Consider the following 17,664-nt stretch of genomic DNA (forward strand, 5'->3'; position numbering starts at 1 on the left):
AACTATTAGCAAAGTATGGTAAAACACTGTGTTGAGGTAGTACAGTACAAAAAAAAAACATTTTTTTTTATTCAATTTAACATTTTTGCCTTATAAAGAGAATGAGATTATTTAATATTGTTTGAGTAATTACACTTTACTTTATTACTCTTTGTTGTTTATGTTTAAAAATAAGAATTGTAGGAAATATGCATTACAATAATGTCACAATGTACAATGATTACAATTTAGACTTCTTATGAAAGAAATATAAATATCTGCCTTTCTTATGGCCAGGTTTTGTAGAAGTAAGCTTACAGTATATGCACCACAGAGCGCATTACAAATTTTATTCCCGAACAAATAAAGTTCAGTTTTTTGCATGATTTTTTTCAACTTGATTCATTGGACAGGTTTAGCAGTAGAATATAAAAATACCCCAGAAATCACTTTATGGCTGTAGGCAACAACACGACTGTTTACCAGGGTTCTGCTTAGTGCAGAAACATATTCATATTTCATTCTCAGTAAGTGTTGCCTGAAATATCATTTGAAAAATGCATATTTCTAATCCTTTGATTGCACTAAGCAAGCACTTCACTCAGGAATTATGCTACATTAATTCACTTAAGTGCCTCGGGCAAAATATTATATGATGAAGACATTCATCTGGGTTTTGTATTTTTTTTTTCTTCACCAAATTCTTTCGGAGATGTTACAGGGGAAGGTGGAGTAATTAACTGAGAAGAACTTTAATTGTGTTATTTTTATGACTGCTGTATGAAACTCATAAAAAAGCCTGTGATATGGTGGACACATTCATCAACAATTTCTCTCTCATTATAATTTTTTTTATAATTATTTTTTCTTTGATTTAGGTAGTATAAATAAAGTGCCTTCTGATTTGTTTTCTAAAATGAGCATTTTTCTCAGCCTTCTTTGTTTGTTCATTTATTTCACTTTAAAGATCCCATGAAGTATTTTGAAGTATGCATTTTTTTGTTTGATGTAATCTAAACTGAAACATAAAGAGAGGGTGGGACATAGTGTAGCCCCTCCCTGAAAAAACTGCTAATAACATTTTGCTTTATCACCGCTTTGCCAGTGTGAGTGGCTGAGCTCAAGCACATCAAATGTGTATCGTCTTGAAGGGGTGGGGTATGTCAGATAATAGAAAGCATTTGATTGGTCACAATTTGATGAGAAAGTGATGTATGAGGTAATGTGAAAAAAAACTACTTGTTTTTATCAGTTTTTTGGAGCTTAAAGATATCCTAAAAACTAACAATACTTCTACTAACATCTAAAAATCTTTATTTTTATTTCATGGGACCCTTAAAGACAATTAAAATAACCTATTCTTTGCATAAAAGTGAAATTATACACAGAGGAGCCTTAGACAAATGCTGATTTTAGAAGAAAGCATCAAAGGGCACTTAGAGGTTTTTGCAACTCTTCAAATGGAAATTAGCAAACCACAACCAAAAAGTCTAGACATTTTAAAAATTTTCGTGATCTTTTTTTTTTTTTTTAACCATGATTAAGGAAAATTATGGAAAAGTCTTTGGAACATTCTCAGGTGGTTTATTGCTTCCCTAAATCTATACAATCTAAAATCAATCTATAAATCTAAACATCAATATGATCTCAGACACTTATGTTCAATAAATAGTTGCATTTGTTAATGATTATAAACGGTTCTCCTGCTAAGTAATATAGTTCATTAGCTCAACTGCTGGCTTTTGATAGTTGCCAAGCAACGTAATGATCAGCCATGAGTGTCAGTGCCCATTAATATAGAATTGAGTTGACATCTAATCACAGGTGTTACATCGTTGCTTATTCAATCCTGTACTACCAGTCTGTGTAAAGGAAACCTATTATGCAAATATCACTTTTATAAGCTTCTAATGGTAAAAATATTTCATTTTTTTTTATTATCACACTTTATAAAAACTGTCTGCAGAAACACTTTGATTGACATTCTTCCTTTGTACATGTCATTAGATGGTTATGGTTAGATGGTCATTAGAAAGTACCGCCCATTAGTGATAGCATAAACAGCCCTGAGTGAGAAGCAGGTAAAATCTAGATACTACAGCTGTGAATAAGCATGTCAATATAACATCATTTGTGTGACACTGTATAACAATTAATATTATTTCTACAGTACTCTGATGGTTGGGTTTAGGGTTAGGGTAGGGGTAAAAATAAAATAAAAAATTGGGGGTAATTTATTTAATAACAAATAATACTTGGCACAACTATTGTTTTTACATAATTGTGACGATTGGGTTTATAGATAAGGTTGTGGTAGACGTTAATAAAATATAATTAATCGGAAATTTAAAAAAATGATATAAATCTTAATTTCTTGTTGAATTTGTTAAAGTTACATAATTTTTCTGGGTCAAAAGTATCGGTTTAGGCACCGTCTTGGCACCGATATTAAAAGTATCGATTTAGCACCGGTATCGAAATAACCACAAACAATACCCAACCCTACGTTTATACTGTACCTCTGCCCTTTTTGAAAAGAGGGCTGGGAGCACAATCTTATTTGAATTTTAAAGCGACAGTCATCAAACATGATAACTTTTAAATCAAAGCCTAAAAGGGGAAGTTTAAAGTGTTTTAAAATATTATTTGTGCATTTTGAGCTGAAACTTCACATAAACACTCTTGTAGCATCAGAGACTTATTTGACATCTTGTTAAAAGGGGCATAATACACCCTCTTTAGTCACTATTGTGAAATTATGAGAGTTCTACAAACATTTTGTACACTTTTTTTTTTTTACAAACATAATTATCCTTTCACTTTTACTTTTTTTATGTTTCGTTTTTGCAGCCTACACAGACGTATGCTGCTATTTTTGTGTGTGTAGTGGCTCTTAAACATTAGCACTGGGGAACACAAACAGAATTCCGTCCTACAGCTGCTGCAAATGCTGGATCTTTCTGCCAGACGTTCAGAGGCCAGAGCATTTGGCAGCTCTGTTGGTTTCTGTTACTGAGACGTTATTGAACATGATTAACTGCTTGATCTGAAAATGTACAGTTTAGGAAAGCTCTCGTGCACACAAGTCTGGCTTCATTCACATAATATAAAAGCCAATATGTTTAACACATCAGTCAAGTCCTAGTTTTTGATGTAGAATAAATGTGCTATATATATATACATACATACACACACACACACACGCACACACACACACACACACACACAGACACACACACACTTCTAAACATAATAGTTTTAATAACTCATTTCTAATAACTGATTTATTTGATCTTTTCCATGATGACAGTAAATAATATCTTATAAATAATATCTTATTCAAGACACTTCTATACAGCTGAAAGTGACTTTTAAAGGCTTAACTAGGTTAATTGGGTTGACTAGGCAGGTTAGGGTAATTAGGCAAGTTATTGCATAAAGAAAGAAAAAATATAGCTTAAAGGGGCTAATAATTTTGTCCCTAAAATGGTTTTTAAAAAATTAAAAACTTCTTTTATTGTAGCCAAAATAAAACAAATAATACTTTATCCAGAAGAAAAAATATTATCAGACACACTGTGAAAATTTCCTTGCTCTGTTAAACATCATTTAGAAAATATAAAAAAAGAGAAAAACATTCAAAGGGGCTAATAATTCTGACTTCAATATGAATAAGTAATCATGCTACATTTTTTGTTATATTTTAAGATGCTAAAAATATAAAGTATAAATGATTTAAATTACAATTATTTGCATGTATGTTTATATATATATATATATATATATATAGCATACATAACTATATACTGTAACATATTTCTAAAGGTGCAGATGTTGCTAACAACCAAAAATCTAATTAGTTTACAAACGAAGTTATGTGTTACAACATTGAAGTCTGTAAAATACTCACACCTGAGCAATTCATGACTTCATTATCTATATGAGAGGCGTGTTTAAGCTGTTAACTCTAAGTGGCTAAAAAAACCCTCCTAATTAAAATGAGTTCAACTTTGTGGTTTAAAAAAGGGTGATAAAAGTTATAAATAGTTAAAATGACAAAAAAAATTCCTTTCGGGGCACAACTGTTACTTTTTAAGTCAAGATATTTAATCCCTCTTTTTTTAAATTTGCCTGATTTTTGGTAAAAAATAAATAAATAAATAAATATTTTAAGTGACTAAAAAAAATCCTAATTAAAATGAGCATAAATAAATGGGTATGAATAGTTAAAATTGCAATTATCTCAGGGCTTAACTGTTACTTTTAATGTAATATCATTTAATTATTCTTGTAAATTTGGCTGATTTTTGGTAGATAATGTATTGTTATGCTTCATATATAATCTTTGACCAATTTACAAAAAATCATAATCATAAAAAACAATTACATATGTTAATTATTAATTTGAAAATAGTGGACCAAATGGGTGCAGTGCGCTGGGTTGTAACATCACTCCTGACAGCCAAATGTTAACTAAAATATTCAAACTTGTATACTTGCTATTGTAACAACAAAGTGTTTGAGAGAAGAATAAATTGTCCAAGAACAACATTACTTTCTTTCTCCATCAGATGCAGTTTCGCCCTCAAGAAAAAGCACTGGTGCATGACGTCTCCATTTGTGTCCCGGGCCCCATCTCATGGTTCAAGGCAGTTCCCCAAGGTTTATGGTAATCCACTGGGTTTACATTAGGAGCACATTAGTCAACTTTTATTTAGATAAGAGCCAAAATTTCAGTTCAGACCCTTTAAGGTCCTCACGAGGCATTTTCACAAACGAATTCAGGGTATTTTGCAAAGATTCCCCCCTTTCTTTCAATCTGTTTTTCGCAAAGAAATGAGAAGCACAGTTACAAAGCCCCCTGCTGAGGAGGTGGACTGAGCCTCCAGGCTGATCATATGGCCGGCGGCCTGATTCGTGCAGCTCTTGACAGATATAAGCAGCCCAAATTTCCCCCTGTTTTGCAGTCTGCTGCTCCATGTGTTGCTTATATTTATAGCCTTGGCTGTAGTGTCCGTGCACATAATAGTTTTAGCATCGCTGCCACATTTCCAATAGCAAACACTGCAGAGTGCTAGCATAGGATTGAAGGGTTTAAATATTTAAGTGTTTTTAAAGGACAGAGCTTAAACGAGGCTTTTAGTGGCTGTTGTGATTCTGTTTTGTAAAGATAAAGACAAATCAAAAGTAGAGGTTTTAAAGCTGGGAAATCAAACGAGAAAGACTTTTGTTTTATGATTTGTGTGCTTTGATGCTGCTGACATAATGGAGGGATTTAGTTATGACACACTTTAGTCCTACTTGAGTCATTTATCTGGATTTGAGTTAAAACAAAAGAGCAAAATAGATACCCCTTGTAGAAACCTTGTTTTAAAGTAGTGATTCAAATCAGTCTTTGCATTTTTTTTTAAAATCATATTGAGACGTTTGATAGAATATCCAAGCTGCTCTTTTGCATAATAAAAAACTGTACTGTCTGTCTCTGAAAAAGAAACAATGCAAATAGCTTAAATGACTTGTGGACTTTATTATATATTTGCTGTTGGTCACAATACATGTCAGACGCCATCAGATTTGGCCTCGATGTCCAATCTTCTAATTAACATTGAACAGAAATGTGATCATAAATCAATGAATTGGCTAGGATCAACCGAGGCTCATTCTGTACATTCATGTACACAGTACCCCATGTACATTTCTTGAGAGTGAGCAAATTACATCCCAGGAAATCCAATAGAGGCCACTGTCGACTGACTAACTAACTGACTGACCAACCGACAGACCACCCCCACCCTCCCTCTTCCCTAAACCCAACCAATAGTGTTTTCAAAAGCATTGATTGACCCACCCACCTCATTCCCTAAACCAAACCAGTGCTTTCAAAATCATCGAATGACCCGTACACCCCTTTCCTAAACCCAACCAGTGTTTTCAAAATTATCAATTGACCCGCCCACCCCCTTCCCTAATCCCAACCATTATTTTCACACTCATTGATTGACCCGCCCATCCCCTTCCCTAAACCCAACCATTGTTTTCACAAGCATCGATTGACCCGCCCACCCCCTTCCCTAAACCCAACCATTGTTTTCACAAGCATCGATTGACCCGCCCACCCCCTTCCCTAAACCCAACCATTGTTTTCACAAGCATCGATTGACCCGCCCACCCCCTTCCCTAAACCCAACCATTGTTTTCACAAGCATCGATTGACCCGCCCACCTCTTTCCCTAAACCAAACCAGGGTTTTCAAAAACATTAATTGACCCACCCACCCCCTTCCCTAAACCCAACTGACAGTTTTCAAAAGCAATCCAGAAAAAGAAAAGTCCCCTGATTTTTACCACATTTTCAGATTTTACCACTTTCTCACCCTGTTATTTACTTGTTCATTTTATTTTTTGGCTTCTGTTTTTGTCTTCACCAGACTTGAACCTCGTCGTTGTCAACTCCACTTTGCATCTCAAGTTTGCCAAGGTACGTGTCGAGCTACCGGACAAACTAGTAACAGCGTGAAAGCCGTGGTCAAAGTGGTCAGCTGGTAAGTGAGAAAAGGAAAGCCATCATACCACCCTGTAGCGTTCATTTTAAAGACGAAATGCATCCATACACAGATCTGGCTACATAATTCACGATCTACAGAAACGTATATAGGGCTACAATTTCAGAATGAGCCTATGTTGGCTAGGACAGTAGAAAATATTAAGGAAAACTTTATATCAAATGTATAAATGTATAACATCAGTATTTAAATATGCAAAGAGCTATGAAGTTCAGTTTGTTAGACTAAGCCAAGACTCAAACAATATGTATGACTTAATTAATTAATTAATTAATTAAATAAATTATTGAATTATTAATTATTTTTTTTATTTGTTTATTTATGTCAGGTCAACATCTTTTAAACAAGATTTATTCAATTGAAAAATAATGACAAACTGTCTTTTTTGTTACAGAAATCGAATTTCTGTTTGATTAAGAAATATTTATTACCACATATGACATTTTTTTATATATTTCTAAAAAGCACGACACAGATTTCACAATAAATAAAAATATGAAAAAATACTAAAAATAAAGAAAAATGTTTGGATTTCTTATCATTAATATTTTTATTTACCATATAAAATGTTTCAAATTTACCAATAATATAAAAATTTTTCCTCCAGGTAATGCATGTTAATCATCTTTCCATCACTGTCCAACAACACACACTCCAACAGTGGATGTAGCACAGCGCAGGACTCCGCAGCCGTCTGTAGAGTGTAGCCCTGGGTTACACACCGAACAATGGCATTCTTTCAGTCAACACTGGAGACACTAGGACCCAGCGAGGCTCTTCCTTCCTCATCAGGCTCCCTTAGTTCCAGAGCACAGCAAGTGGTCTCAGAACAGAGTGCAAAGAGAGAGAGAGAAAGAGGGAGGGAGAGAAAAAAGCTCAGTGAATGTTAGAGCCAACTGTGGTCACTGCTGAAACACTGAATCTGAGAGAAATGGAGGGATTAACCAGTCGGATTTAAAAATCTGGAGCTCATGCAGAGGCAGCCAATCAGGGGACGATCTGGATTAAAAAGGTTTGTGTGTGTGATTGATCATTCTTGCTGTAATGTATCAGGGCTTTCGCTTTTTTGTCAGGAGTCAGCAGCCGGTGTGCGAGAGCATTCGTGGGCATATATAGACGCCGCTGGGAGCTCCGGGCTGGTGAGTCTAGTTACGCGTGGGACATGTGCTACTTACGCCAAGGATGAAATATTGTGACAGCAGACTCTGAAGGAGGGCACGCTCCTGTCACAGAGGAATGGAAGTCACTGCAGCTGTAAAGTGTGTTTTTGGAAGAGGTCTAGACCGGGAGCTTGTCTTCTCGCTCCTCTAGTAGACCGCTTGATGTTTTTCTTAGTGCCGATAATGTAACATCTGTCCCTCAGGGGGTAGGGCACTCTCTCCTGGCTGTTATTGTTTGTATTTGCTGTTCTCAAGTTCAGCACCCAGGGTTCTGCACAGGGAACTTTGCTCCGAGACTTGTCAACAAATACAGCAGAGTGAAGTTTGAATCGACGCTCGCTGGGTGGAAAACAAGTCAGAGCAGGGGAGAAGAAGTGAGCCACATCGCTTCAAGACGTTTCACCCGCTTAAACCAAGGAGACTGCTGGGAAACTATGCAGTGAGCTATTGCTTGTGTGTGTGCACTGGTTTTAGTGGTTTACAAGTACATAAATTTGTTTGACCTAGGTATTACAACGTTGAGATGGTTTATGAGGACATGACATGTGTCCTCATAATTCAAAATGCTTCAATTTCATATTTATATGCCACAGGTTTCCTTTAAGGGTGGGGTTTAGGGGTAGGATAGGCCACATAATAAACACTTTTTACAGTATAAAATGTATTATGACTATGGAGAGTCCTCATAAACCACCAAAACCAATGTTTGTGTTTGTGTGTACTTCCTAAAATGCTTAATTGTGTTCTTATTCTTTAGGATAAGCAGACTTAATCTTACCTCTGTGCTGCTCATTCCAGATTTTTAAAGCTGAGCTTGGAAATCAAATCTTTTTTTGTTGTAATCTGAGAGTTTTAAGTTGCAAGGCTTCGGTTCAGCTGTCTTTTCTGTGCACGCTTGCTTGGATACAACAGCTGAAAGTCCTGTGTTGGATGCATGCTCTGTGTTCTCTCAGTTCATTTGCATTCATGAGCATTAAGTTGTGCTCATCCACAGTCTGCTGTGGATTTATTGTCATTAGAGCTGGACTCTGGTAACTCTGGCCATTCTGCTGAGCTCTGAGCTTTTTGTGGTTGTCTGTCTGCAAGTCTCTTTGCCACAGTGCTATAGCAAGTTCTTTCTGGGAATCCGAGATGCTGAGTTTGTGTTTTCCACAAGAGTTTCCATTTTTGTCTGAAAAAAAAAAAAGTTCTGAAAATACCTTGATAGCAGTGTCCCTTTTGGAAGAAAAAAAAGCTTGTGGCATTGAAGCTGTTTTGCTGGAAAAAAATGTTGGATTTACAACCTAGCGTCTAAATGTTTCTATAAATATAACCCCTGCACAATCAAGGACAGATTTATTTTGTTTTAAGCAAACTGGCATGTCGTGCTGCGCTGTAAGTTTTCCCTGACCCTCTGTTTCCATGGCCCCCTCATGTGGCCGCTCTTCACTGCCTATAGCACGAGCTATCTCCGCCTATGAAAACACGGCACACGATTGGCTGATCCTGCAGATGCACAGGAAGTTCAGGGTTTCTAATAACCACCCAGAGACACAGTTACCATAGAGACAAAGATAAGCCCCCTTACTGAAAAAAAAGCCTGCATGTCATCACTGCAGCCTGCAGAAAGCGTCTGCTCTCTCTCTCTCTTCTGCCAGTTCTCCTATTAGCAGCTGCTCAAACAGTACAGCCCCTGCCTTATGAAGGTTGCCTCAGGTTTTCTTCTTTCACCGCTCTTCAAATGCACTCTGCACTTAACGTGAGTTCTGCTTTGCTTTTTTTTGACAAACTTTCCGCAAATCTGCCGCTCGTGCACTCACTTGTGTAAACTTCTGGTGAGCGCGGCGCAGAAAGAACCGGAGGCTTTTAACAAATCTAAAGCGCTGACCCGTGCCCAGAGGGCATGTTGGTGCTTTTGTGTGCACCCTTTCCTGTGGTCTGCGCAGGCAGCAACGCTGTCTGTCTGTATGTCTGGCCAGAGCTATTTGTGGGATCTGATGTAATGGCAGGCTCTGTGTAATGTTGATACCACCGGCTGCATGTTAATTGATTTCAGGAGTATTGTCGAGGCTGTTAAAAATGCTGCCTCTCAGACCAAGAGCATTTGAAGGACTCAAGGCTGCAGCTTCTGGTTGCTTTGGAACAGTTGTCGGATTTCTTCCAGCAAGTTTTCCTCAACAGTTTGAGAGGAGGCTGTGGGGGCTGGGGTTGCATCGAGTGACGTGCCGAAGGGAGGCAGAGCCGCCGGTGAAAGGGCTTCCTGTTGACGGGAGTCTTGCGTTATCTGAGGAAAGGGCCTGTTGGCAGGAAATGTGTCAGCCGCTTGTTTTCTTTAAAGTAAGAGGATGTGTCGCGGATCGCTTGTTTCGTCTTCGGCGGGAGGTTCGGAGAGGGGAGGGAAATTGCTTTGCTCTGAACTTTTGTGAAATTCGATACATGTCGCCTTGACAATTTCTCCTCAGTTGGTGTGCGCCGCCGTTGTCATCACGGCATGCGAACAAAGCCCAGATCTCGCCTCTTGAAAGATCCAATATCCTCAAGCAAAACTGTACGCCCCACCATACGCCCTTTCAAATTCAAATGCCACACAAATTCCTGCCCAGAAAGTGACTGTTAAGAGTTCTGGATTGCTTGTCGTGCGGACTTAGCCAGGCTTGGGTATAAGGGGGTGTCCGTTTATATTCACAGCATGGCGAGTGCTCCTTCGAGCTCCCCATCTCTTTTGCATTTTTGGAGATTAAGCATCACAAGTTACTCAGTATGGTGGGTGGCTGTTGGCATGGGGCGTGCAGAGAGCTAGCATTATTTAAGCACGCTGGGCCTCGGGATGAGACCGGGGCGCCGTCCGTCCGTCACAGTTGAGAGGTGAAGTTGGCTGGCGAGGAGGTCAAGGCGCTTTTTATTTTGAAGCAGTGGAGTGTGGGGCTCCTCAGCGGTGCACCTCGTCTTCTTTGTCTGTCTGAGATCTTGTAACAACAGCCAGTGGCTTGTCAACGGACCGAGTTTCGCACCGCCCCTCATGAACATTAAACAGCACAGCAAATCGGAGAAGAGCGCTCGACGAGGCAGAGAAATATGTCAAAACATCAGAAGAGTAGACAGGCAAAAAAAACAAAACACCTGATGGGAAGAATGAGATTCAGAGTCAGAGTTCCGCTCAACGCTCGACTGTCACTCGTGTTCTCGAGCGTAAAGTGAATACAGAAATGGGAAGATTCAGATATTCCTATTAAATATTTTGGCTTGCGATTTGCAGCTGAGTTCTCCAGGGCTGTTTTCTTGTGATGTGTAGCGCAGCAGACCAGTGGAGTCTGTGATAAAGGTCTCCAGTCAAAACGCATCTCCTCATCGGGTGTTCTGTCGCGTGTGACTGAAGGCGTCACGTCCTCAATCAAAATGAGGCCATACGTTTTTACCTCTCCACACTATCTCCCCTCTATCGCTTTCTCTCTTACTGACCTTCAAGCTTTTTATTTTATCTCTATCCTCGTGATTAAGTGTCTGGAATGCATGTGATGATGGTGACAACCTAATGACTGATAGACCCTTGGCAGAACTACCTCAGGGAAACATGTAGCTGATTTCTGACTGAAAGCGGGCAAGCGACATGTTTTGAATCTCGTAAGTTAATCTAAAATTAATTCCCAATATCCTGGAGACCATATTTTCCCTTGCTTTAGTTTCCTCCGTGCACTGCTTCTCCTTATTTTGGTGGCTCTCCAGTTGCATAAGAGGGGAAAAAATAACTGTAAATTTGATGTAAACACTTGGGCTTCCAGCAGAGACAAATGAGAAGTGTAGCAGCTGCTGAAATGGCTGGCCACTTAGGTCCAGTGTGAGTGCATGACCGGCTCTCCAATGCACTGGAATTATATCCCCAGCCGACCGCTGCCGATCAAATAATAACAGACTCTAGAACAGTATTGACACTCAGGTTCACACCTGGGTCAAAAGGCCCTGTGCTGCAGGCAAGATATAGAGCATTGTGCCCCAAATGCTCACTCACTGCAGCGGCTGTTTACTGTGGCTTTCAAAACATTGGAGCATAAAGTAATGTTCAGAGCTTTTCAGAATGATGTGTTTGCTGTGTTGTTGGATTGAATGCTTGTGGTTTGTTCAAAACTAAGTATTAAACCGTTGTGTGTAACTCTGTTTGTAATACAGATTTTGTTATATGACAAAGCAGAATTGGGGTCCTGGAACTGTATTTATACAGTTTGACCAGATGACTTTGAAAAAAATGTATTAATTACCAACAAATACAATAGAGCAAAGATAAAAGTGCAATAAAGAGTGCCACTTTAAAAAAAAAAAAAAAATTCTCGTACCTTAATGGTAAAATACTGGCAGCAGGATTTCTAGCAGTGACCTGTAATCTTACAGTTTCATTATTGTTTTTCAAATTACGGCTTTTCTTTAATTTCACAGTGAAATCCTGGCAGCAGGGTTTGCAGCAGTGAATCATAGTCCTACAGTTTCATTACCATTTATTTATTTTTTTCAAATTACGGCTTTTTTTGTAATCTAACGGTAAAATACTGGCAGCAGGGTTTCCAGCAATGACCCATAATCTTTCAGTTTTATTACCGTTTTTTCAAATTACGGCTTTTCTTTAATTTAACAGTAAAACACTGGCAGCAGGGTTTCCAGCAGTAACCCATAATCTTACGGTTTCATTATTGTTTTTTTAAATTACGGCTTTTCTTTAATTTAACGGTAAAATACTGGCAACAGGGTTTCCAACCATTAACTGTAATCCTACAGTATAATACTGTGTTCTAAATTAAAAAATAGTTATGCATTTGTCTAATTACCCATTAAAAATACTTGTTTTTGTGTAAATACACAAAATGAAATTTTAAGTGGCACCAAATGCAGGAAAAGAATAAGTAGAAGGGGGTATTATAATGCACAATGCCTATTAATATGCCCAAGCAAATAATTTAATTACTGGTCATTAAAACATTGGAATAAGTCCACAGGCCAAGAACATTCATTCATTCATTTTCTTGTCGGCTTAGTCCCTTTATTAATCCGGGGTTGCCACAGCGGAATGAACCACCAATTTATCCAGCATGTTTTTATGCAGCGGATGCCTATCCAGCCGCAACCCATCTCTGGGAAACATCCACACACACATTCACACTCACACTCATACATTACGGGCAATTTAGCCTACCCAATTCACCTGTACCGCATGTCTTTGGACTGTGGGGGAAACCGGAGGAAACCCACGCGAACGCAGGGAGAACATGCAAACTCCACACAGGAATGCCAACTGAGCCGAGGCTCCAACCAGCGACCATCTTGCTTTGAGGCGACAGCACTACCTACTCGGCCATTGCTTCGCCAGGCCAAGAACATGACAGATTTATTCAATTGTGCAAACTTGGTACTGGTACAACCAGAAGTGGAATGTAATCTAAAATGGATGATTCTGTTGGGAGGTGGGTCATACATAAAATATAATAAACAAATTACAAGTATAGACAGATACAATAGAGCAAAGATAAAAGTGCAATAAAATGCTTTCTGGAGAGTCGAAAAGTATTCAGGTATAGAAATTGAAGAATCAGAAATAAATAAACCCTGCATGGTTTTCATTGTATAAATAAAAGTTGTATAATTATTCTTTATTCAATTTACTAATGGCATTAGTTCTTGTGCACCAGTTCTTTAAACTCTCTTGAAATCCTGACATAGTCACAGGCCTTAAAAACACATGGGAATGTTTAACCTTTACAAAGTTATGGTTAAACTCTGCATGGATTACACCAATCTTGGGTTCTGAACTGTGGCTAAAATTCCAACTCAACATTGCATGACTTGTGATGTGAATGTTGCGGATTCGCACATGGATATATTGAGGGTGAAACCATGTATTCTGCATTGCTAAAAGCTCATGTGGTTTTTCTGTCATGGTATTTTTGCTGTATTTTTTTTCTCTTTATCCTCCTGCACTCTGCTTGCCTTACTCTTGGGAACATGGATAGATAGACTGAAACCTGATCACACTAAATCTCCGATCTAGAGTCTGACACCCTTCAGGTAAAATCAGTCAACTTTTCTAGTCTTTACACAGGAAAATGTAGTTGTTTAGACTTCGTTTGTTCAACTAATATTTTACATCTTCAGTTTTTTTTTGCTTTGTCTTAGACTGAAAGATTTGAGCTTTCTTCCATTTAACATTTTATTTAGTAATAGCTTACAGTGAGAAGAAAGCAGGAGTTTTCCTTGCCAAATGCTCTGGTATCTTTGTGTGTGTGTGTGGTGTGTGATGATAGCGGAGACGGGCTGTGGTTCTGGGCCCAGTGGATCAGCGTTGTTCAAACTGATCCTATTGTCCTCTATTCTGCAGGCATCAAGGGCATTGAGAACTCAGCCGATGGACACGGTCTGTTCCAGCTTATAGAGAGAGACAGTCGCCCAAGGACACAGGGACACTTGCATTCTCAAATACAAATACGCGTACAGGTCATGTAGGAGTCAGCTTTCAGATGAAAAAAGTCTAATTTAGTTGATTGGAACAGACAGCAGCATTTTATGTACTTGGAGTAAGTGGTTTTCGGATCCAGCTGTAGCCTTCAGAGGCGGTTTATTAACAGTACCGCAATTCTGCGGTGAGCTTCGTACAAACCTGCTGAGTTTTCTGCTCATTTCAGAAAACTCCCAGCGGAGCTGATGCCCTGATTGTTTGAGAAACCTGACAAGTGCAAGACATCTCAGAGTTCAGCTTGAACACATCCTTGCAGGCCGGATCTCATTCGGGAAACTCAGGAGAATCAAGTCATTTCCATCTCCTCTCCCGCTCTATCATCAGTGTCATATTTCATTGATATTGCTTTCATTTTTGTTCTGTCAGGGAGGGCACAGCCCTGCTGTCGAGCATATAAACAACTGTATTTTACGGGGCTCTTGTGCAGCGGGGTGGCTCTCAGCTTCATTTTCAGCGCACTATGGTTTGTATCATTCTCTCTATTCGTCACGCACACACACGCGCACACACACACACATCCTGTGCCCAATCACAAGCCCAAGGCAGAATGTGTCTTCAGTGAATGACTGTCACCTCTCAGTGTCAAAACACATTCAAAACATTGTTGACATCCAGGCACCAACTCTGCATCGATTTACTACTCTAGCGAAAGTGTTTTATCACGCTGAACATTGAGGCTTTTTTGTCAACTTTATTTATTTAGAGAGTGCAAATTCTTTTGCTGGTGGCTCCCTCAAAGCTGCGCTACATTTGCTGCTTTTAAAGTGCAAATCGCCTCATTCACGTCCCATAGATGACAAGCAACAGCCACTGCCTCTGCTTTTCACGCTTGCGCTCTCTGCGTTCCTCTTTTCTGTAACACTTTTCTCTTTAGCTTTACTTAGCAGTGTGCCCCCAGTCCACTTGACCTGCTTTCACTCAATAACTGTTCATTTAGCTTGGAAAAGGGGACCGTTTCTAAAGCGGCATCGTGGCTCCTTAGGCTTATGAACGAGCTCATCAGATGAAGAGGGGTTGTAAGGAGTGTTAGTGAGTCGTGGAAAGCCCTGAGCTTGGCCTGAGCCCTCATTAATGACTTTAGAGAAGAGGGCAGCACTGATGAGCCTAACCCCTTGAATTACTCCCCTTGCCTGCGAGCCAGTGCATTGTAATGCTTGTTTGAGTTTAATGAAATGCTGGATGAGGATCACTTCTTGATTGGCAGAGGGCTTGGAGTGCTCTGGGAGTCATTCCCGGTTAACAAGTGTAAATCTTGCTTTGGTGGATTCCATAAGAGTAATCTATTTTCTTAAACATCCGATTATTATTATTTTTTTTTTATTTTTTTTTTTTGGACATGGTTGTAATGTATGCTGGCAGGTGGGGATAGAGTCTGACAGTTTTGTCTAGCACAAAATTAAACATTTTGATGGGTTAATATAATTTGTATTCTGAAAGAGTATCTGATAACATTTCTTACAAATTTCAAATAAAAAATCTAATAATGTAGAGCATGTTCTCCCACAAAAAAGACAATTGTTTATTAAAATTGGCCATTTTTTAAATTGAAAGTCAGGGTTATCAATACCAATGACCCTTTAAGGCAAGTCATTTCACTCGGCGATCAGTTTTAAAACACCTCTCAGGCAGTATGCTCGTACATTCTGTCTGAATTGAATTAAAACATCAATTTTCCAAAACTGTTTCCCAAGAATACAATTACATTACATATTTGGAATCACCAATAAAATGATTCAACAACTCTTAATTTTTGTTTCTAATCGTTTGAATTAAACAAAATCAAATTTCAATTCATTTAAAAGTACAGATTTCAAGCTTTATCTGCATATATTTCTTATGTCTGTGAAGCAAGTAGTCACGGAGATTCCAGTTCGCTTGTTGACCAAATAAATTGTCGTAAAAGCACACGTCTGGTCTGAGCTTCTCCTCCAGAGATTCATCGGTTTATTGCGATCAATGATTGGCCCCTGTGCTAGTAGGCGGCGCTTCATTCGCCATATTGACTGTTACACTTTTCCCCATTCAAAACTATATGAGTGACATGTCTTGTGTATTCTATGTCTTTTGCCAAGTGTATTCTCTTGTGAGCCCTTCTGAAGTTAAATCATTGGCATGTTGTAAAATGGACATAAACATGTCTGAAAATAAAGCATCTTCATTGCCAAATTCTCAAAATTTAAATTTTTTAAAAACAATTTTTTCTCAAAAATAAAATCTATTTTATTTAGAAAGAATAGTTTTCAGAGTAAAACTAAAAATATGCTTTACTCAAACACAAGTAAATATTGCCAATCCAGATAAAATTTGAATTTTCAAGTGGTCTCTTAAAGGGGCCTTGAAATGAGAAAAAAAAAATCCCTTGATCTTTTAACAAAAAAAGATGTCACAGGACTATAAAAACATCCTGTAAGTTTCACAGCTCAAAATATTGTCTTTACTCAGAAACAGCTTATATTGATTTCAGTTTGCCAAAATGATAGGAAGTTGATTGTTCTACACTATGATGTAATAGAACGGATAAGCTCAGCCTATGCAGAAGTGCTTATGCCTACTTCTACTGCATTGCCTGACCAGCACTGTTAATAAGCAAAACTGTTAGCCTATTACACTGCACTGACGCTTACTTCTGAGTCTACATTCACACATACCTATTCAATCAGCATTCAAATGAGGGGTGGATTACAGCACATAAATTTAAAAAAAAATGATATTTTTGATGTTATGAAATTTATTATGTTATAAAATCTTGATAATGTTATTTGTGGACCTCAGAAAACAAAACAAATAAAAAAAAGTCAAGTTGATGTTTAGTTCCAGAGTTAGTTCTTGTTCCCATTAGTTTTTTTTTTTTTTCCATTGCTGTAGTATGTTTGCACATTGTTTCTTAACTACCTGGTTGACAAATTACGGTGAGATGGATTCCATAGCCTTTTTTTTTTCTCGATAGTTTTTTTTTGTGTGTGTGGTAGTAACACAGGCTAGTGGGTTGGTGTGTAGTCTGACAGTGTTGTGAACTGCAGAGGGAAAGGGGTCTATTGACTGACACCGAGACGTCTCCTCTGGGGGTAAAGCACCAGGCCACACCAGAGAAGGGACAGTGTGACGCACATTTGACAGCTCTTCTATTTTGCACGTTTAGTTTTTCTTTCTACACCCCCCATCTTCTTTGTCTTCCTCTCTTTCAGATTTTCCTTGCATCAGCACCTTCCCTAAGGTGGACGATCTAATCAGGATGGTATCATTTCTCTCTCCTGCGGCAAGCTTTGCCTCGGCAGCACCTGTCAAACGCTCTCTGTCAGAGGGCAGAGTGACTTTGAAACCCTACTAATGACCCTAGACAGCTTTTCTCTCAGTCTCCAGCACATCTAGAGGAAATGTGCTTCATCTTGCATACAGATAAATTGTCAGCTGGAATTTGGGGTTTACCTTTGGATTAAACGCTAGTGGAGAATTACAGATTGTAAATTTTCATTAGTCTTTTTTTAAAT

The 17,664-nt window shown here is 38.5% G+C and overlaps 1 protein-coding gene across 8 annotated transcripts in view; it reads left to right on the forward strand.

Moving 5' to 3' along the window:
- Nucleotides 1-7,372: 7,372 nt before the first annotated feature.
- The window catches only part of foxn3 (forkhead box N3), a 176,795-nt gene continuing 166,503 nt past the window's right edge, over nt 7,373-17,664 (forward strand). For 2 of the 8 annotated variants that reach the window (XR_012392827.1, XM_021467225.3), the window contains exon 1: nt 7,373-9,439. The gene's annotated coding sequence lies outside the window, so the exon portion shown is untranslated. The remainder of the gene's footprint in view (nt 9,440-17,664) is intronic. The other 6 variants (XR_012392829.1, XM_021467224.3, XR_012392828.1 and 3 more) reach the window with 4 other exon arrangements.

Source organism: Danio rerio, chromosome 17, assembly GCF_049306965.1.
Source record: "Danio rerio strain Tuebingen ecotype United States chromosome 17, GRCz12tu, whole genome shotgun sequence".
NCBI classification, from domain to species: domain Eukaryota; kingdom Metazoa; phylum Chordata; class Actinopteri; order Cypriniformes; family Danionidae; genus Danio; species Danio rerio.